This window comes from Natrix helvetica (genome assembly GCF_964273705.1).
Source record: "Natrix helvetica genome assembly, chromosome: Z".
In the NCBI taxonomy this organism is placed as follows: domain Eukaryota; kingdom Metazoa; phylum Chordata; class Lepidosauria; order Squamata; family Natricidae; genus Natrix; species Natrix helvetica.
Window position 1 is genome coordinate 108,948,153 of NC_138554.1, and position 22,640 is coordinate 108,970,792.

Here is a 22,640-nt window from a genome sequence, read left to right on the forward strand (position 1 = left end):
CTTTGAATCTGAGCGTGAGTGGGAGACACCTTGATACTAAATATGGCATCTGGTGAAATTCTGCGATGAGAAGTCTTCCAAAAATTGGGTGGCATGTCTTAAAAAATCCTCCTATAGTTCACCTGAAATGTTGCTCAATCTACAGATGATCTTGCCAATAAGGAAATAAATAAGCTGCATTTTTAGTAGAAATTCCTGCTGTAAGAGGGGACCTGTAATTAATAAATGTTGAAAAAGATACCATTTTTTAAGTTACTCTGGTTCACATTTTTACCCATATTGTTGCCTTCTTTAAAAAAATATGATTCTTGATCTTGATAGAGCATATGTTTTAGTCTCTTGAGTTGAGTCCCATCTTATTTGACATAGACTTGATGCCCCATCAAAAGGAATAGGAATGCAGATAGGTTTAGCTGGTATTTGAAAGGCTGGCACTACAGGTCTTCATTGCTGGGAGAGGCTATTGAAAATATACAATCCCCAGATGGGAGTGATTTAGTGAAATTCAAAACAAAGAGAGAAGTGAAAAGCTGTCAAATGTATCCCTGGCCTCCCTTGGGTTTTGTTTGATGTGGCCACTCTCTACCTGGCTATTTTTCCTTCTTTACTTCTAAAAGCTTGAATTTTCCAGTGCAAATTGAGGTGGAGAGAGTGAAGCAGCCATATTTTGTCTGTGTCCTTGTATCAATCAAATTTTGTGCATTCCAAGGAAAGAATAAATTTGGTTTCCATAGGATTGGAAAATGTTCTTGCTTTCTTCTCTTTTAAACTAATCCCCACAAAATGGCATCTTCTCATCAATATTAATTCAATCCCCCCCCCCAATCTTCTTTTCCCAGGAAATTTCTTTCGCTTGAAGAGATTTTATGTAGGCCAAGTTGGAAAGGAGAAATAAATAAGAAAGTCCAGAGAATTTTTTTAGAGCATTTAAAATGAAAAAAACAACAACTTTGGGCTCATGAATTCATTTCTACCTCAGAAATTATCTCAACATGTTAAGACAACAGCTCTTGTATTCTCCAGCCAGCATGTCTGCTGACTACACTGCCTAGGGATTTAGGGAATTGTAGGGCAATACATAACGAAGGAACCAAGGAAGGCTGAATTAGATATGCAACTACTATATACCATTTACATTGCCTTACTCTGGGTGAAAGGACTTTTCCAGAGTCTTAATTATACTATGAGATATTTTGAGGTAGAAATCTTGGGTGTTAAAGTAGAAGTAAGCAAAACGTTTATTCTGTCACTGAATTCTACTCACTTTACTCATTCATTCATTTATTCACTCGCACAAAAACGCTGTTGCTTGTAAAGTACTAAATGTACCTACTTTGAAGAGATGTGTATCTCACTGGCTTTCAGAAACAAATAATGGGAAATTCTTTCAAAGATGATGCAAATGTGTTCCTTCAGTGAGCAGGGAGTTGAACTCAATGACCTAAACACTGTAAATCTTTCAGAATCTGTGTGTTCAGATTATGAATGCATTGTGCATGCATAAGAATCATCCATAGATTCTTATGTAGTCAATTATGAAATTGCTGTAACAAAACATGCATATTCCAAAATTATTATTGCTATTGTTATCGTTATTATTGGGATTGAACAGAGCAGCTTTATGTATGTAGGACATCCATGGCAAAATTATTTCATCAGTTTCAATGTGATGGAAGAGTCAAGTGGGGCAACACAAGAGAAGAGACTGACCCAGTATATGAAGATTGTAAATGTATCTTTGCCAATGCACTGGAACTTGCTGGATAATTTGTGGCGTTTATTTTGTATGCTATAGTTAAACATCAACTAGAGATAAACTCCCTTTATCCCTTTATACTTTGCCCTTCACGGAATTATACTATGTTGGTGCTTGGCCCTTTCACAGCTCATGTGTCTGGTTTCTGATGGAGGGTGCTAATCAACCCTTCCATGTCATATTTTAAAAGCATGGTCCCTGAAAAGACCACAACCCAGGAAGGGAGGGTGTTTGGTATCTTTTCATTTCATATTGAAAATGGCCTATGTTTCAAAAGTACTAACCCCGTGGTCTCTGCTCAGGGCAATTTTGCTTAGCCTAGCGGAATGTCCTGGAAACTACTGGTAATAACTTCGCCTCCAAGACTGGAACATGTTGAGTAGAGACAGAAAGCCTATGAACAACTGGTGGCTAGATGCCAGAGTAAACAAGTGTGGTTCCTCGGGTTGTGGTTAGAAATGTCTCCCTTTCAATATGCAGTGCAAATCCTCTGCCAACATTTGCCATAAAGTTATTACACAAAGCTGTTTTTCCTCTCAGTAAGACAAACCCAGTGAAAGACTGCTTCTCGTCCAGCCCCTTGCTGACATTAGGCCTCTGATCATCTGTCATGCCAGGAGAAACCTGTGAGCTGTGGTCTCCCTTTAAGGCTGCATTTTTCATTAGACGTGTGTGTGTGTGTGTGTGTGTGTGTGTGTGTGTGAAGAGAGAGAGAGAGAGAGAATAGAGAGTAAAGGGAAAAGATTCCACATAGACTGTTCTAATATGTGAACAGCTAATTCTGTTCTCTCTTTCCAAACCCACATTTTTGCTGGCCCATGGCAGAAGTCATAGCCATGGAAAGAGTGCTTTGCCTGGAATTAGATCATTGGTCCATCTAGCTCATACTTGCCCACATCAAAGCTAGGGAACCTGTGGCCCTCCAGGCACTGTTGACATCATCTCTAACGACCTCCACCATTAACCATGTCAGTAGGGGTTACTAGGGGTTGAGGCAAGATTTTGCCTTCTCTTTTGCTTGTTTTTAATAATAAAAAAGATGGTGGTGGTAGTGGTGGTGGTGGTGGTGGTGATGATGATGATGATGATGATGATGATGATCTTTTTAATGATAAGATTAATTAATTAATTAACCAATATTATTGTATACATGATGTAAAATGGCAATAAAGCCTATACTATAAAAAAGATGACGATGACGATGACAACTATAATCTTTTCAGGGAATTAGGGAGAAATATTTTCAAGTTCCAGAGTCTTTTCCTAAATTCTAAACTGTTTTTAAAATACTGGGTACATTTTCCCTGAATTCTGATGCTTCCCCACCCATTCCTATTTTGTATTGTGTTGTGTTGTGTTATTTTGTTGTGTCTCGTCTTGTCTGCCCTGCCCTACCCTGCTTTCCTTCCTTCCCTCCCTCCCTTCCACTCCCCAATCCTCTCCTACAGGATACTACAGATCAGTGTGGAATTCCAAATTTTTTACTACCAGTTCTGTGGGTGTGGCTTGGTGAACATGGCAGGGGAAGGATACTGTAAAATACTATTCCCTCTAGGTCAGCTGGGGCTCAGGAGGCAGAGAATAGATGGGGGTGGGGCCAGTCAGAGGTGGTATTTACCGGTTCTCCGGACTATTCAAAATTTCTGCTACTGGTTCTCCAGAACTGGTCAGAACCTGCTGAATACCAGCTCTGCTACAGATGTGCTGATAGATGATATAGAAATGTATAACAGCAGGCAGGGATGGAATTAAGAATGCACTTGTGATTGTTTTAGAGCCCTAAAGTGCATCAAAGAAAGGTAGGTGTGAAATTACAGGTAGAGCGAGTTATCTAATATTATCTGACAGGTATATGTATACAAATAAACAGTGACTGTTCATAATTCAGAGGTTCTGATAGATTAATTCGTAGTGGAAGGGAAGTCTTTCTTTCTCATTGCTCTCCTTAAATAAAAAAGAAGAACCTTCTGCTGATTCATTACAAATAATCGATCCACATAATCAATTCATTGTATGTTCCTTCATTTGTATATCATAGTATATCATAACCTAGAATCAGGCTTCTTTCATTTTATATTATTCTGAATGAAAACCCAGAATTTGTATCCTACATTTAGAACGAAGAAGTAGCTCTTGCTCAATAGCTATGCTATAGTAAAGACTATGGGTTGGATTTTGTGTCATTCCTTTCAGTTTTTTACAGCAATACATATGGATAATTACCGTATTTTTCGGAGTATAGGACACACATTTTTTCCTTTAAAAAGAGGCTGAAAATCTTGATGTAAAATACACCAAATACCTAACTACTTTCTCCCCTTACCTATCTACTGTATTTCTCTCTCTCTATTTTTCTCTCTCTCTCCCTCTACCTATCAACCTACCTACTCTCTCTCTCCCTATGTATCTACTGTATTTCTCTCTATCTCTCTCTATTTCTCTCTCTCTATCCCACTACCTACCTATCTATCTATAATCTCTCTTCCTTCCTTCCTACCTACTGTATTTCTCTCTCTCTCTCTTCCTTTATCTACCTACCAACTACCTACTGTCTCTCTCTCCCTCCCTCCCTACTGTATTTCTCTCTTTTTCTCTCCTTCTCTATCCCTCTATCTATCTACCTAAAAATGCTTCTTCAAAACCTAGGTGCGTCTTATATTCCTGTGTGTCTTATACTCAGAAAAATACAGTGATCATAACTAAAATTCCATTCATTTCAATGGGAATGATGTAATTTATGTCTGGTTGCAACCCATTGATTAAACACAAGTCACTGCAAACCTCTAGCAGCTGTTGGAGAGTGGATAAAAGGACAGTTCAATTTATGTGTTGTTAAAAGGCTAAAGGAATTTACATCTCATTTGTTTATTTTTAGAGCAATGAATCTCTGGTATCTAAATGCCAGTATTAAACTATGGGAGATGGGTACTGTTATGATGTATTGCTGTAACATCAGTTTTGATATTCCAACAGGTTTGGGATGGAAGGCATCTTCTCCTAACTATACACAATAAATTAACCCACTAATTTGAATGGTGGTCCTTGAACACTTTTCAAAAGTAACATGCAGATCTAAGTTGAAAAGGTTGTTTTAAAACCTTAGTATAAATAACATTGAACTTTGTCTCAAGATGTAAGAAAACTTCCATATTAGTATTCTGTGCCAGATGAAAAAAGCTCTAATCTGGCATTTCCATGACATTGGGAAACTGTGCTCATGTACTTTTGGCTCAAATGTGATGCATTTGGGTGTGGTGCGGCACTGCCCTTAATCTCACCAAATAATCTAGTTTTAGGTAAATTAAATACATTTTTACTTTAAAGTTTTTAAGAACAAAAACCGGAACATGATGATTAGATGGCAGCAAAAAGATACAACCAGGTGTGGGCTTCAAAAATTTCAGCAATGGGTTTTCTGCCCTGTTGCTGGATGGGTATGGCCATGATGGGCATGGCCTTCGCGGCCTCCTGCACCATAGCAGGGAGACCGTTTTCGCCTTCCCCAGGCTACGGAGGCTTTCCTCAAGCCTCTGGGAGAGTGAAAACTGCCTCCCCTGGGCTCTGGAGGCCCTCCAGAGGTCAGAAACAGGCCCATTTCCGGCTTTCTGGAGCTTCTGGGAGGCCCATCCCGCCCTCCAAGCCTCCATATAGGCCCTGCACTTACCTTGCATCCAAAACGGGCTGCATGGAGACTCCTGGGAGAGGAGGGGTGGGTGGGGACAGCCAGGGGTGGGATTTGGAGGTTCTCTGAAACAGCCATAATGTTAGCTAGGGTTCTCCCGAACCCAGGCGAATCTGTGGTAGCCCATTCCTGGATACTATGGCTGCAGCTCAGAGCTGATAGAGCAGAACATCTTCTTGATAGAGCAGAACATTGATATTTTAAATTTTGTTTTCTTTTTCTGTTTCCTCAAGAATAAAGCTATCAAGACTGAATATTTTTTTCAGTGCCACAAAGCAGTTTAAGGATATTGACCATATTCTGTTTTATTTAGAGCCAGTTTGTTCTAATCCTTATGGCACCAGGATACAAAGTGTGAGGCTGTGAGTTCTAGTCCTGCATTAGCCATGAAAGCCATGAAGGCTGATCAATGGCCCATCAATCTCTTCAACCCAAACCAACTAACAAAAGGTGGCTGTTGTGGGGAAAATAAGAGGAGGAAGGTGTGCTGATATGTTCTCTGCTATTATTGTAAAAATAATAAATATGGAGTATAAACAAGCAAACAAATTTAGGACCATAATCTGCAGCAAAATTTCTGCAGTTCATATTTCTTAAATAATAGATTAGATCATGGGTGCAATTCAGCCGGTTCTATCCGGTTCAGGGGAACCGTTAATGGTGGTGGCGAGAGACTCTGCCTACCTGCCGGGAATCATCATGTCCCATTTTTTGATGCTCTGCGCATGTACAGAAGGTCCTGCACATGTGCAGAGGTGACATATTGACTTACATTTGCAAACCGTTAGCTAAGGTAAATTGATTTCACCCCTGGATTAGATTATAGAAACTATCATCATAGATTCAAAGTCTTGTGGAAGTTTTGTGGTAGGAGTTATCTTATTCAATCTGTTCCTAAATTTATAAAATATCATGCAATTCTAATCTAAATTGGTAAGAAACCCTATCTCTTCTTCTATTGATTACATTAGAGACATGTAATTCATGCATCCTATGCTCTATACAGCCTCCCCCTCCATCCCAATAATGCTGTGGAAGTTCAGAGGCAAGTTCTGATTTGTTTAGCAAATCTTTTGAACAATATTAATCCTCCCCACAAACCAAACATTTTAATCCTTCAGTTATGTAATTGTGTCACTGACATGCTGCCAGTGACTCAAAGTAGCCAATTAAAAGCAGGAGCAGTGATCAATTGTAGTAGAATTGTTTATTCCTAGATTTTATCACATTTAACCCTAAAGCCATCATAGTAAAGATCAGTAAAGACATTCTTTTACAAGGTGTACATTAAACCAGTGACTTCAGCACTCTTGACAGTGATATATTAATGTCAGAATCATCCAGAATCTATTTCTCATGTTACCTTTTTTTCCTCAAAGAAATGGGGTTTGCAGTTATTTCTAGAATTTTAGTGACATTATGTAGATAAAAGAACTGGATCCATCTCTATTCTTACCCCATCTCTGCTTTATTTTAGAGTACTACAAATCCTTCCTGTAAGTGCAGGCCCCAGGCTTCCATATAAATATCTCAGTATCTTCTGTTCATATTGCCTTTTAGTTAATAAAACCTCTAAATAATAAACACCGATGATTTTGTTCTTTCTGTCCCCAGCAGTTATAATAATCTCTGTCATGCCTTTTGAAAGGAAACCTGCAATAAATGTGTTTTTCCTCTTCTGGTTTAAGAAAGAGAATAGGCTGATATGCATTCTGAATGTACTATCCCAACATGATGATAGCAAATTACATGGAGAAGTAAAAGGCTCTATGTCATTTCAATCCCATCTCATAAGAAACATTAGAGCTGCCTCCTCTTAAGCCTCCCTTTGAAATCATCATTTTGGCACTGCAGGTCATTGGGAGAACATTTGATGACAGGAAATGACGAGCAAATGCCAGATGCAATTACTCATGATTCTTTATATGCATATCTCACCAAATCATTTAATATTCTTTCTTGATGCTTAAAAAGATAATTGAGAATATGAACAGGTTTTTTTTCTGATTAGGTTGCTATTTCTTCTATTGGGTTGGTTTTTCCTTTCTTTTCTTCCTGCCTTAAACATATGCATATTTCCTTGCAATGACATATTGGTGCAAATTTCCTTTACCTTTTAAGAAAAACTAGGACATTTATAACCTTCCCTAAATTACAATAAAATACTTATTTTTTAAAAAAAAAACTTGTAATAGCAATAGTCAAAAAATATCTGCTAACTCAGGGAACAGACTTTATGTTTTTAAGTATTCCTGAAGTATGAGAATAATAAATAGCATTGCTTTTCCACCAATAAATCGATAAACAGACATATTGACATTGATCCAGTCTACCAATTGCTGAGAACAAAAAAACTGCATTAACCGCGATCCCGAAGATAGCTTTTAAAACTAACAAACAAGCATCCCATTATGCAACAACAGAAGATCATAACGCATCAACTCACAAGAAATTGGACCACTTCTCAGTAACAACAACCAGCCAATCAAGCAATCCAAAACCAGACCGCGACTCCAACATATCCAAACAAACAATACTAATTTACATCACATAGATGGTACTTAAAATGAAAGACCATGCCTCGGTAACAACAGCCAGTCAATCAAACAGTCCAAAATCAAACCATGAAGTAGCCAGACAAACAATATCCACACTAATTTGCATCACATAAAAAGATATTTAACAGCCAGTGTTCTGAAAGACAAACACAACTCAAAAAGCACTGACAATGTCTCCTCGAATGGTCATGAAATGTTCACAACCTAATGGCCAAGACCTTGAAGCTCAGAACAACAACCTAACATCTCTGTATAAAATATGAAATGATTTGGATTTCTACTAGTTTTGTTAAAAAAAAACTTTATTTCAAGAGATAATAAATTACATAATAACAACAACAACAAAAAGAGGGGAAGTGGAGGCAAAAGGGGAGAACAGTTTTCTTTGTCTGTCTGTTTCTCTCTGTATTTGTGTGTGTGTGTGTGTGTGTGTGTGTGTGTGTATCCTTTTTATTTTATATTAGATAGATAGATAGATAGATAGATAGATAGATAGATAGATAGATAGATAGATAGATAGATAGATAGATAGATGGATGATAGATAGATAGATAGATAGATAGATAGATAGATAGATAGATAGATAGATAGATAGATAAACAGACAGGCAGATAAAGAGATAGAGGTAGAGGCTTCTGACTTGCCTCCATACAGATACAAATATAATCAGGTAATCTTACTTTAATTTAAACATAATATAACCAATATATAACAGTGTGTACAATATTTCTACAATCTTAAAACAAATCCAATTATCTAACAATTAATTCAAAAATGCTTATCATTAGCAAACAAGATTTTAAAATTAATCTCTAGTTTAAAAAAAACCTAAACAAAATCTAAAAATAACCAGAATGCTCATTTTAATGTCTACATCAACCCATTTTTCTAAATCCATTTAGAAAATGGATTTTCTTTTTTGTTGTTCATTATGTTTCATCTCTGTACATTATATTATATTGCTAATATAATTCTTTAAAAATCGTATATTTCTTCCATTCTTTTCATCCTAACAAAAAAATTGTTTAATTTCAATTATACATTAAACTTTACATTATTTTAAAAATACACTTCATCAGAAATGGCATTCCTGAAATCTACATGTTTACCAATAATCTAAATTAATATACCCCCATATTATATGTTTAATCTGAAAACAGTAACAATTAAAAAACCAAAAATATATACCCTAACTATAAAATACCCATCTCTATCAAATCTACCCAAAACACTCTACCCAATGTATGTACATACACTTTTAGCAAATAGCACTTTCATTTTATAGTTCCCTTCCTGTGAGTAAATCAAGTATACTTTGCTAAATAGTAGACACTATTACTTTCAACTAACATACTTTACTCAAGAGAATAATAAATCTGCAGGTCATCTTATTATAAATCTATACCCATTCCTCAGTATAGAATGCCCAAAAAATAACTATTAAAATATGCAGTATTCAAATATACAATATACAACATATAATGCATTTTAAATGACCATACCAGTTCAGCATTATATATTTTCTTTCCAATATATGTCTCATGTTCTTTTATAATTCTACTACTTTTGACATGCCTAAAAAAATGAAGATCCTGAAAATCTTGTAGTAGGACAGCACATGAAATTCACTAAGCTGATATCAAAGAAAATATTTAATACATATACAGAACTGGTAACAAAATAATCCTTAATAGATGGATCGTTTAAAATTCATCTATCTAGTTTAAAAACTAATCGGTTATTGCACACTTCCTAAACACTTTATTGCTTCACTAATAAACCTGTACATGTATAATGTATTATGTACATATTATTTACATATATACACAGGGGGCACGATGGCTCAGTGATTAAAGATGCTGTCAGTCTGGGTTCGAAAGGGGTGTACTCCCGTTCTTGTCCCAGCTTCTGCCCATACCAGCAGTTTGAAAGCATGCAAATGCAAGTAGATTAATAGGTACCGCTTTGGTTGGGAATGTAACAGCATTCTATTACATTTGGCGTATAGCCATGCTAGTCATATAACCACATAAAATGTCTTCAGATAACGCTGACTCCTTTGACCAAGAAAAGGAGATGAGCACTGCATCATAGAGTCAGGCATGATTGGACAGGGAAACCTTTACCTTTTTTTTACTTATATACATAACACACACACACACACACACACCCTGTATTATGGCTTGCAATTAAAATTGTGAATTGGATTAATGACACTGAGAACTTCTTTTGCACATTAATCTCTTTTCTGTCTCCATGAACTCCTATTGCCAAGATCTGATATGGATAGATTCAGAAATACTTCTGAGGTACCACTCAAGAAGAGAGATTTGTAAAAATTTCAAGACTGTGATTATAACTCTCAGACTCCATAGCAAATCCACTTTCAGTTCCTCAGTTTTGTCTGATTAGGTAAGTTTACATAATGACAATTTCAAGGGAATTGGAAAGGTAGTCCAGTATTTTTACGAGGTTAGCCCCTAAACCCTATGTGATTTCTTAAAATGGAGACTTGGATTTCTCCTTTCTTCATAAAATTTCATAAAATTCTTCTCTGTCTTCACATCAATCACACAGTTAGTTTGGAATCTTCCTGCCACTATCCTGACAATGTCAGTTGTGTCCTTGCCTGCCTGCTATAGTTAGTGCTAGGTGATTACTATTTATTTATTCATTCATTCATTCATTCATTCATTCATTCATTCATTCATTCATTCATTCAGCCACCCATAACTCAGGACAGCTTTCAAAAATAAAATCCAATACAATAAAAAAATAAAAAGTAATACAAACAATAAAAACAATAACCCCCACTCCTCAGATCACAAGCAGTTCCCACCATCATTGCCAACGTTAGCAATGTTATTTATTTGCCAAGGTTTGGCAAGACTATTTATTTATTTACTTATTTGTTTTATATATTATCTATTCAAATTTAGAGACTGCCCCTCTCACTCACAGAGCGACCTTCTTTCCACTGTCTGTCATTCTATTTGGAATGAGCTTCTACTACTGCTGGTTGTGGAAAAAGTAAACAAACTTCACAAATAATAGAAATATCTTTTGTACATTGTAAACTAGGATGGGGAATCACTGGTTCTGTAAAGTTTCTCCACTTAAAACTATGTAATGAGAAAGTAGTTCAGTAGTGCTTTCAAGTTAAAAGAAGCCAGAAGTAACTTTTTCCTGGAGATCCACGTTCCTGGGTGTTTCTGCTTCCTTATACAATCTTATCCTTGTCTCTCCATTATTTCACTTTGTTTAATAAGTGTTTCTTTTGTTTTTTATTTATTTGTTCTTTTAACTGCAATCTAGGTATGTTACAAAGAAAGAAAGGAAGGGAAAAAAGGGGAAGGGAAGAAGTGCAAAGACACAAGACAAGACTAAGTAGTGGTAAATCTGGAGGACATTTAAGTTGTAGTTGGTTCAGCCCTTCTGGCATTAACATAGGAAAGACCTGTGCCCCAGCAGCTGTTAAGCAAAGAGATATAACCTTAAGGAAAACCATGGCTCAGGACCTAGTTACCTGCGGGATCGTATTCTGCCCCATACATCCCTACGACCCATCCGCTCGCACAGAGAGGGACTTCTCCAGGTGCCGTCCACCAGACAGTGCCGAGGGGCGGCGCCTAGGAGCAGAGCCTTCTCTGTGGCGGGCCCAGCCCTGTGGAATGACCTCCCTCCGGATATTAGGACAACCACTGACATCCGCTCCTTCCGTATAAAGCTCAAGACCCACCTATTCCAAATAGCTGGCCTGGCTCAACCATAACTTCATAACGCTGAATTTTAATTGGTAATTTTATTTAATGGGATTTTAAACTGTGTTTTTTAATTGTCTTCACTTATTAATCTACCTCCTCCATGCACATGTATATGTCTTTGTTTCTTATGTATGTATGTTGTCTTTATCTGTATTTTACTTGCTTTGATTGTACGCCGCCCCGAGTCCTTCGGGAGAGGGTTGCGGCTAATCAAATAAAATTATTATTATTATTATTGTTGTTGTTGTTGTTATTATTATTGTTGTTGTTGTTGTTGTTGTTGTTATTATACGATTGTATTACAGCGGCCAGTTGATTCGCCAGATTTGGCATTGATTACTAGTCGGGCCCCACCCAGGGGCCTAGGACGTCGTAACGTATTTTCATAATATACGTGCAGATCCAAGCAGTGCAGCTTTTTGCATTTGACTGATGGTGATTTTGTCAAGTTTTAACTGTTTTAAATGTAATTCCAGTGCTTTTGGAATAGCACCCAGTGTGCCGATTACCACTGGAATTACCACTGCTGGTTTGTGCCATAATCGTTGGATTTCAATTTTTAAGTCCTGGTATTTCGCGACTTTTTCATGTTCCTTCTCCTCGACCCTGCTATCACCTGGTATTGCGATGTCTATGATTGTAACCTTCTTTTTCTCAACCAGTGTGATGTCTGGTGTGTTATGCGCTAGTATTTTGTCTGTTTGTATACAAAAATCCCACAGGATCTTGACCATCTGATTTTCGGTGACTTTTTCAGGCTTATGTTCCCACCAGTTTGTTGTTGTTTTAATATTATATTTTTTGCACAAATTCCAGTGGATCATTTGTGCTACTGAATTGTGCTGCAATTTATAATCAGTCTGCGCGATTTTTTTACAGCAGCTGAGTAAGTGGTCAACAGTTTCATCAACTTCTTTGCAGAGTCTGCATTTGGCATCATCAGAGGATTTTTCGATTTTGGCCTTAATGGCATTTGTTCGGATAGCTTGTTCTTGCGCAGCCAGGATTAGTGACTCTGTTTCTTTCTTTAATGTACCTGTTGTTAACCATAACCAAGTTTTTTCACTGTCCACTTTATCTTTTATTTTTTCCAGGAATTGACCATGTAAGGCTTTGTTCTGCCAACTCTCCATTCTTGATTTTATCACATCTTTTCTGTATTCTTGTTTCGTCTGTTGGGCCTTCAGTAGATTTTTGTTCTTTACTTCGATTAATAGATGTTCTTGACTTTCTTTTAAATAATCAGCTAGTGCATGGTTTTTCTTCTTCAACTATTTGCTTCACTTGTAATAATCCTCTGCCACCTGATTTTCGGGGCAGGTATAGTCTATCAGTGTCACCACGTGGATGTAAACTGTAGTGCATTGTCATTAGTTTCCTGGTTTTTCGGTCCAAAATGTCCAAATCAGCTTGTGTCCAGTTAACTATACCAGCTGTGTATCTTATAACTGGTATTGCCCAGGTATTTATGGCCTTGATTGTATTTCCACCATTTAATTTAGATTTCAAAATTTTCCTAACTCTGTTGGTGTACTCTCTCCTGACAATATTTTTTACTGGTCCATGTTTGATGTTATCCAACTGCAAAATGCCTAAGTATTTGTAGGCTTCATTTTCGTTGCATTTAATTAGTTGGCCATTGGACATTTCAATTCCCTCACATGTAGTGATTTTGCCCCTTTTTATGGATACAGTGGCACATTTTTCCATGCCAAACTGCATTGAAATATCGGTGCTGAATACTCGGACAGTGTTTGTCAGTGATTGGATTTCTATTTCTGACTTTCCATAGAGTTTCAAATCATCCATATATAATAAATGTGAAATTTTTTCAGCTTCTTTGGCTGTTTGGTAGCCTAATTTCATTTTTTTTAAGATTACTGATAGTGGGATCATCACGATGATGAAGAGAAGAGGTGAAAGTGAATCACCCTGGAAAATCCCTCGCTTGATATTAACCATTCCATAGTTCTCATTCCCTACTGCCAACTCAGTTCTCCATTGTTTCATCGCCTTTTCAGTGAAGGATGTAATATTTTTACTAATGCCAGTTGTTTCTAAGCATTTTATGATCCAACTATGTGGCAATGAGTCGAATGCTTTTTTATAATCAATCCAGACCATATTCAAGTTCGTTTTTCTTTTCTTACAATTTTCTAATATCATTTTATCAATTAGGAGCTGATCTTTTGTGCCCCTACTCCTTCTTTTGTTGCCTTTTTGCTCTACTGGCAAGATGTTGTTTGTTTCCAAATAATCCATAATGTTATCTGCAATAATGCCTGTGAGTAATTTAAAGGTTGTTGGCAAGCATGTTATTGGTCTGTAGTTTTCAGGTATTGTTCCTTTAGTTGCATCTTTCTGAATTAAGTATGTTTTTCCAGTTGTCAACCATTCATCAATTTGACCATTTTGTAAAATTTCATTCAGTTGCCTGGCCAACATTGCATGTAAACTGGTCAGATATTTGAGCCAGAAACCATGTAATTGGTCATTTCCAGGTGATGTCCAATTCTTTACTTTTTTTACTCGATTTTTGACCATCTCAGTTGTTATTTCTAATACTTGCATTTGTTTGTTACCAATGCTTTCCTCAAAGTCATGTATCCACTTTGCTTCCTTATTGTAGTCCTTTGCATTTCCCCACAATTCTTTCCAGAATTCAGCTGTGGCCTGCTTTTCTGGTTTTTCACTTTTGGTGCCACCATTCACATTAAGACTTTGATAAAAACGCCGTTGGTCTGATCGAAATTGTTGATTTTGTTTATACTGGATGATTCGTGCCTCATATCTTTCAATTTTTCTAGCTGTTGCTGTTATCTGCTGTTTTACAATCTCTACAGCTTCATTGATGTTTCTTGTATCCAATCTATATCTTCTGATTAGCTGATCTATGATTTTTCTGTTTTTAAGCCGTTGCTCATGCATGTTCTTTAAGTTGCTAGCATCTGCCCTTAATTTTTTGACTTTTTGTTCTAATCGGATTTTCCACTTTGGCTTTGATGCTTTTTCCATTGTGTGATTAGGTACTTTGATTTTAATGCCTAGTTCATTAGTGACTATTACAGCTGCACTGTACATTAACTGATTTGTTTCCAAGATGGATCCCGATTCAATTGTTGAAAGCACTGCATTAACCATTTTCATGATAGGACCCAAAATTTTCTTAGGGACAGTTTTTAATGATGGTAAACTTTATTATTATTATTATTATTATTATTATTATTATTATTATTATTATTATTATTATTATTATATATTGGTAGATAAAATTGCAAAAATATGAAACACATAGGTGGAGTGCCTCTGTAGGTAAACAATATTGGATGTAAGAAATTTATCAATGAAAATTATGGATCCCCTTTATCATTATGGATATAAGTAATTAGAAAGGCAATCTTTTCATAACTGTGCCAGATCTTATCCACAAAAATCAGGGGAAAGATATGGGAAGGGGGGGTGGGGTGGGAGAGAGGAAGGTGGGGGAAAAGAAGAAATCTGACAAATTTTTCAGTTTTTCCTTCTGCCAATGTTTTCAGAAGCATCTTTCTCTTGCTCAAAGCTTTTGAAATAGACATTTGCTAAAAGGAGGTTGAAAGCAGGTTCTATCACCCTTTCTCACATTCTCTTTATGTCCTTAGGAAGATTGCCTTCTAAAATGACAAGGCTCTTTATTGTGGTTATTATTAATATTGCTTATTTTTTCTGATTCATTTTGAAGAAGGATGTCTAGTAGCTCCCAAATCCAAACCCTGTTTGAATATGCCAAATTGTGGGCTGTCAATTGGGCTGCTGAGCTATCAAAAAGAATAAGGGAGATTATTTTGTACCAATAGCTTGATGGCATTGAGTACATTCTTCTCTCTCTCTCAATATCTCTCCTTGCTGCCCCTTTTCTGCATTTTCTGGGTGGCAGGCAATTGAAGTCTATTTACTTTTCTTAAAATGCACACACATGTGCACACACTCACAGACTTAATCTCTGCACAACCACCAATACCACCATCTCCTTTCTTTTCTTTTTTCTTTTAGAGATGTAACAGAAGTTACAAGTAAGAGGTAGCACAATTTCCTTGTTTTTTGTCTGTTCTGACATATAAAGGAATAGGAGGGGATCTGGACACTGTCAGGGTGTTGTACTGCATATCTCAAAGTGACTTTGTTATAGAAAAGGAGTTTAATCTCACTTCCTCCTCCTCCCCCTCCTAGTGTAACCTTGTTTTCCACATTAAATTTCCACATTAAAAGGCAATCATGTCTTTCAAACTAGAATGATTGTATCTGGCAAGGGGGGGGGGATCAGAACTCCCAAGTGTGCTGACTGATGCTTGTTTTTCACTAAAACAAAATCAACTTTCCAAATAAATCATCTCCAGCAACATTATATGCCCCAAATCTTATAATCCTATTATGTATGTTTTTATACCCGGGGGGGGGGGGGGAGGCTTTTTTCATTGCCACTTGATTGACACAGTTGGCCGCTTTTCAATGAGGAAGAAAGAGAAAGTCAATTGACAGAGTAGCCAAAAGAGGCAGTCAGAGGCCCACCTTTTGTCTTGCCAGGACCTGTGGTTAAAAAGCTCCTAATGATTATTGTAAGCCCTTAAATATAATCATCTGTGCTTCACCTTCATCTAGAATGCTGTCTGTGTAACATGTTTATATGTTCAGACAGCAGCTTGAGAGACTCAACAAATAAGACTGTGAGAAGAACTGAAAGGCTGCTAGGCTGCCGTGTCTCTTTCCGTGAATGAGGCCTCTATCAAAATTAAGGAAGGTGCCAATGTGCTCAGGGAAAGAGTGCCCAGAATTAACCTTAGCAGCATTTCCTTGCCAGAAGTGGAAATGATGTGGTAATATCAAAAAGCAAATGGACTTACATATAATTCTAGATTTCTCTTCATGTATTTTCATTGGAAAAAGGACAGGAAGGCTAAATCTTGCAAGTCTTTTTTCTGGCATGGTCTTGCAAACCCTTAGACATCTGAGTACTCTTGGTAAGAATCTGCACACAAATAAGGGCTACTAAGGGCTTACAGAGGAACTGCATTTTGTCCTTTATAGAAACAAAATACTCCCTGACCTCACTAAGTGAGGTACAGACATAGACTGTGTATCAAATTAAACCATTGGGGCAAATATCCAGTGCTTTATATGGGAAATATAAATATCTGAAAGCAGCAAACAATAGTTATACAATCAGTGAATTAATTCCAAAAGAGGTTTCTCATGTACCATAGGAAAATATTTGGTAAGTTGGATCACAAGTCAAAAGCCAAACCCTTGTGTACTAAACAAGGTTCTAGAGAGCAAAGACAAGACTATAAACAAGGTCACAGTCAACAACAAAGGGTCAGTGTATCTGTAAAGTCTATCAGACTGTGAGCAAAAAGTAATCAATTTCATAAGCTTATATTTGGAAGGTTTTGCTTCCAAAAAAGATGAATAAATAATAAAATTTAATGAATAATAAAAAAACTATAACCATCTATTATTAGCTACTGATAGTTATATTCAGTCTCTACTTTCTAATATTCAACCAGATAGCTATACTGCTCATGTGGGTGTGTATTATTGAATCTAGATCCAGGAATTGTTGGCAAATGGGATTAATTCTAGCCTAATACTTAAATTTGTTCCTGGATCATCCAGTGCATAAGATGTGATAGGGTCATTTTTCTTTTTCTTCCTCTGAAGATAGAAACAGAATATTAAAGAAAACCCCTTATAAGTTCCAACCCATTTAAAGAAGAGGGCTCCTCAAAGACCGTTGGGTCTAGAATCCAAAAATAAAGAAATTAATTATTAGTTCATTGCTTCTGAGTGACTCATTGACATTTAGAAATGTTATAACATTCACTAACTTTCCATTTTCCTCTTTTGTCTTTTTCAGAATAAGTATCTAATTCAGGGAAAAATAAACCTTTCATTTTAGGAATTTCACTTCCAAGAGCCACAGTGGACATACTCCAATGATCTCTTTGAAAATCTCCCTATTAGGAGATTTTAGACCATTTTAAATATGAAAATTGATGTGTAAAAACATTTTGATCCTCAATTTGTATGTAGTGGAACCCTAAAAAATTGTGCAGATCAAATTTGGCCATTTTATTTCCGAATTGCAGTGGTATGATCTCAGAATACTTGGAAAGCTCCTAAAATTGGTTATTGGGACCACAGACATCCTCATAACCACATGTTTTCCATCTCTGTTCTAGACCTTCAAGTTCAAAGAATAAAACTTCATTGAGTAACATAGCTTCCTTAGCCATCCAATAATGTTCAATTATTTGAGGAAAATTATCGTATGCTATAACATATTTTTCTATCCAGAGAAACAGTATGACACCTCTTGATTTTAAAACAACAGTAATACATGATTTCAAGATTTGGAAGAGCAGACATGAATTGGTTTTATTATTAGAAGTAGTATAAGAATTATAGAAGGGAATTCAAGCATAGGATGCATTTTCCAGAGATGGGATATGGGAGATAATAGCCCCAATTCCAGGGCAAAGCAAACTTTCCTGTGGTAATGAGATTTTATTATCTTGGATCTGGATTTTAAAGTAAGATTAAAATTATTATACCTTTTCCTGTTTATGATTCATTTATTTAAAGGCCCTATTGCAGTCACATCAGTCGAGATCAATGCAGAAGTGTGATAATGCCCCTGGATGCTTCTCCAGATGCCAGTTCAGGGGAAGTTAAACCATTTCTGGGCATGTCAGGAGGGGAGTTGGTCAATGATTCCAAGCAGCCATCTGATTTGGCTGAAGCACAGCTGCAGCAGGACAACCCTTAGACTTCAGGTGGGAAACCATGTAGCTGCAACTAGTCAGTGATGAGGAAGAGGAAATGCTTTCTACACTTGATCCAAGAACACATAGGGCAGCGGAAAGGCAGGAGCAGTGACAAAGGTAAGCCAGATTAATCACGAGGAGGCAGATTTGTCTGTCTTGACAGACTACTATTTAGCACAGCAGACAGATGGAGATGATGAAATGAACAACGTGTTCATTTCCTTGCTGTGTGTTGTTGCCTTGATCTTCAGATTGTGTCTCTTCAGCTGTTTCCTTTGTCTTTGCCTTTGGATTTGCCTGTGAGTTTGCCTTTGTCTTGGAACTTGGACTTGCCTTTCCCTTTGCCTAGTGTTGGATTCATTTGACTAGCCTGTGCAGTGGTGGGTTGCCAATTTTGTTACTACCAATTTGGGTGCGCTCCCGCGCTCGTGCTTGTGTGCAATGCTTCTACAAATGCACAGAAGCGTCTGGGCGGAGCCTCCTGCCGCCGCTACTACTATTTCGGCCGATCCAGGCTGAACCAGCAACAACCCATCTCTGAGCTGTGGAATTCATTGTGGTTGAGCTGATACTTGTACAGGGAATTGCTGGGGATACCGATTCAAGCTCAGAAGCCCTAATAAAGACTCCTTACACCTGTGGTGAGTGTGTGTGTGTGCGCGTGCACGTGCACGTAACAGCACAAGAAACTTTAATGATACAGCATTTATTTTTGCTATATGTACTATCACACCATAAAAATTAGTGAGCTTCTTGTAGAAAAACTCTAAAAAGCCATTCTAATAGCTCATCTCATGTCTCTCTAACCACAGCATTAAAAAAATCCTAACAACCAGTCTTAAAATTCATGCCTGTATAACCTACCAATAATCTTTGTCTTATGACCAAAATTTAGAACAGAATTTTTATTGCAAAGAAAGATGTTTGATATGATGAATTGTGCCCCACAATCCTTTTTGCCACAGTGGTTAAGCAAATCATTGCAGTTGTTCCACCACTGACTACTTGTCAGAAGCCAGCTGGTAAAATTGCAAAAGGTGATCACTTGACCTCAAGATGCTGCAACCATCATAAATACAAGTTCATTGCTACATGCCCATGTGACCAAGGGGATGCTATGATTGTCATGAGTGTGGTTGATGTCATAAGACCCTCTTTTTTAGTGCCATTGTAGCTTTGAATGGTTGCTAAACAAATTGTTGTAAATCAAAGACTAAATGTACTCCTTGCATGATGCAAAACAAACAACAGGAGCAGTCCTTAAAGCTACTAAGCAGGGCAAGCTTAAGAGACTGTGGAGAAATTCTGAGGTGAGGAGCCTTTCAGATGGCCTTACACACCTTGCAACTTCCTCCTCTGCTTCCTTGACCTGTCAGCAGGGTATTTTTGGATATGGGTTTAGTGCTCTTTCAGAAGAACAATGGATGTGTATTCAGCATTAGTCTGAGTGACAAATATTGGCACAGTGGGAGGGTTGTGAGAAGCACTGGACTATCTCCCTCCCACTCTATTCCACTCATGTCTTCTATATTTGTAATGGATAATTTAGGCTGTAAGGGGACAGCTAGAACTTTTGTCAATTTTACTTTAGAGCAAGACACCTCAAATCTGTCAAAGAAGCAAATGGCTGTGATCAGCAGCACCTGGAAATAACCCTTGGAGTGCACATAAAATGTTGCAGTAGACAAAGTGTCGCCCCCCCCGCCCCCCATAATAAAAAGGAGCAAACATAGAGTCACATAAAATGCCTTTGTTGCAGAAGCAGCAGAGAATCACAAATGCACTTATTGCGGAGAGAAATAGCAACTCATAGCTGGCAGAACCTCATTCGCAATTATATCAACCTTCTGTGCCCTACAAACCTAGCTGTTTAAAGCACATGCAAGTGAAGACATAGCTTAAGGCAGAAGTATTTGTTGGAATACTTCTTCCACTAGCTTTTTAAAACAGCACCAATGGAAAGGTTTTGTGAGCAATGGCCTTTTTATTTACATCATCATTATCAATTTTGTCATGATCATTGATTAATTGTAAATAATTGTTCTTCATTTAATCACACTCATCATCTTGCTATACACTGAATCACCACAATCATGTGTCACTGTTAAGAGTTTTAGCATTGGTTATAATAATTTCTATATTTTTGTACTCAGTTGTATCAATTATATAAACAAATGAACAAGTAATATGTCATCAAAGTGTGGTCTGATCACAATTTTTAATAAGCTTCATTTGCAGATGTTGTATCCAGAGAAATGATGGCAGTTCCAAACCCATTTATGGTTGTTTCCATCTCTTTTCTTTCAGATTTAAGCATCATATTCGTATAAGCTATATTGAATGATGGTTAAACAATCATCAGAATAGAGCTGGAAGAGACCTTGGAGGTCTTTTAGTCCAATCCCCTGCTCAAGCAAAAGACCCTACACCATTTCACACAGATGGTTGCCCAGTCTTTTCTTTAAAAACCTCCAGGGATGAAGCACCTACAACTTCTGAAGGAAAGCTGTTGTTCAGCTTTAATTTAATGTGGTGTTCATCAGTTTTAATTTTAGTTGTTGTTAACTATAAAGTTTTGAACAAGTCAAAATGATTATGTCATAATTTCGACTGATGAGGTACATACTTTTACTATAATATTGATATAAAAAACAAAATTGTTTGGAAATGGATCATTCCATTGAAGAATGTGAGTTGCTTCAATCAATTAGTAGTATATAATCAGTACAACAAAGACCAAAAGATCTGATTTGTATGTTCTTTACAAACCAGAATCTTAGATAAATTGAGGCAACAGCTTTGAAAAAGACACATACCTTCTTGATGAGTAAAACATTGCTATGAGCTTTTTAACAGTGTTGGGGAGAAGCAGTTAAACCCCCAAAGAATTAATGAAACTGGAATGGACTTTCAGATCTATCATCTAATCAGCATAAGTCTTTTAGCTGGAAATTATGGAAGTTCAAGTCCAGTACATATGAAAAGCACATGATGGAAAAGTTGACCTAGATTTTGTGAAGTCAGAGACAATGAGGTTTTAGAGGACAAGGAAACACCATGAGAGACAAACAAATTTGAAAATGTTGTTTTTTTTCCTCAGGGATAAACCTCCATGAGAATGTAGCCTACATGTATGTAGCAAAAAACAAGCAGACACACAACCATATGTATAAATGCCCGCTACACTGTTTTTAACAGTTTCCCCATACATTATTATAATTGAACATGTATAATACCATAGCATCTACAACCACTACTATGCCTACAGTAGTGCTGTGTTTCAGGGACTATGCAGTATTTGATTTATGTTTTAAGATGTATATTTTGCATTTCAAATAGAAGCTCAAATTAATATACAGACTATTCCCTTTTCTTGCTTTTCTCTATAACAACCTTCTGAGGTGAAGAGAGTGATTTTCAGGCACAGGCAACTGGATCCATACATGAAATATTAAAGTTAACGGCTTAATTCTATTCTACCTTAATACAAGAAGCAGACAGCTCATCCTTTCTTCAAAGATGGGGTGGGGTCAGTTTCTAGGATGCTTGCAGCTGTGGCAATGATTCAAGATCCCTACTGGATCCCTCTTTCTAGCAAAGTGAGTAGTTTCCAAACAGTGATAGGTCCAAAGTCATTTTGGGCTTCAAGGGAAACTTGGATCTCTTCAGTACTCTTCAGCACCTAACTTCTTATCAATAGCAGGCAGGCAGGCAGGCAGGCAGGCAGGCAGGCAGGCAGGCAGGCAGGCAGGCAGGCAGGCAGGCAGGCAGGAAGGAAGGAAGGAAGGAAGGAAGGAAGGAAGGAAGGAAGGAAGGAAGGAAGGAAGGAACGAAAGGTCAAAGAGAGGGAGGGAGAGAGGGACAAAGGAAGGAGGGAAATTGAGTCAGAAGGATGCTTGAGACTTTTGTTGCTTTTATGATATCTGCAATATTTTCCCCTATATCTTAAACATAAAGAGTGCGATTATATTTACATATGCATATAATAGAAATTAGCAGACATATCTGATATTTTTTTTAAAAAAGGTTTTGAATTATCTTACAAAATGGTTCCAGGGGTGGGAGGGGACTACATCT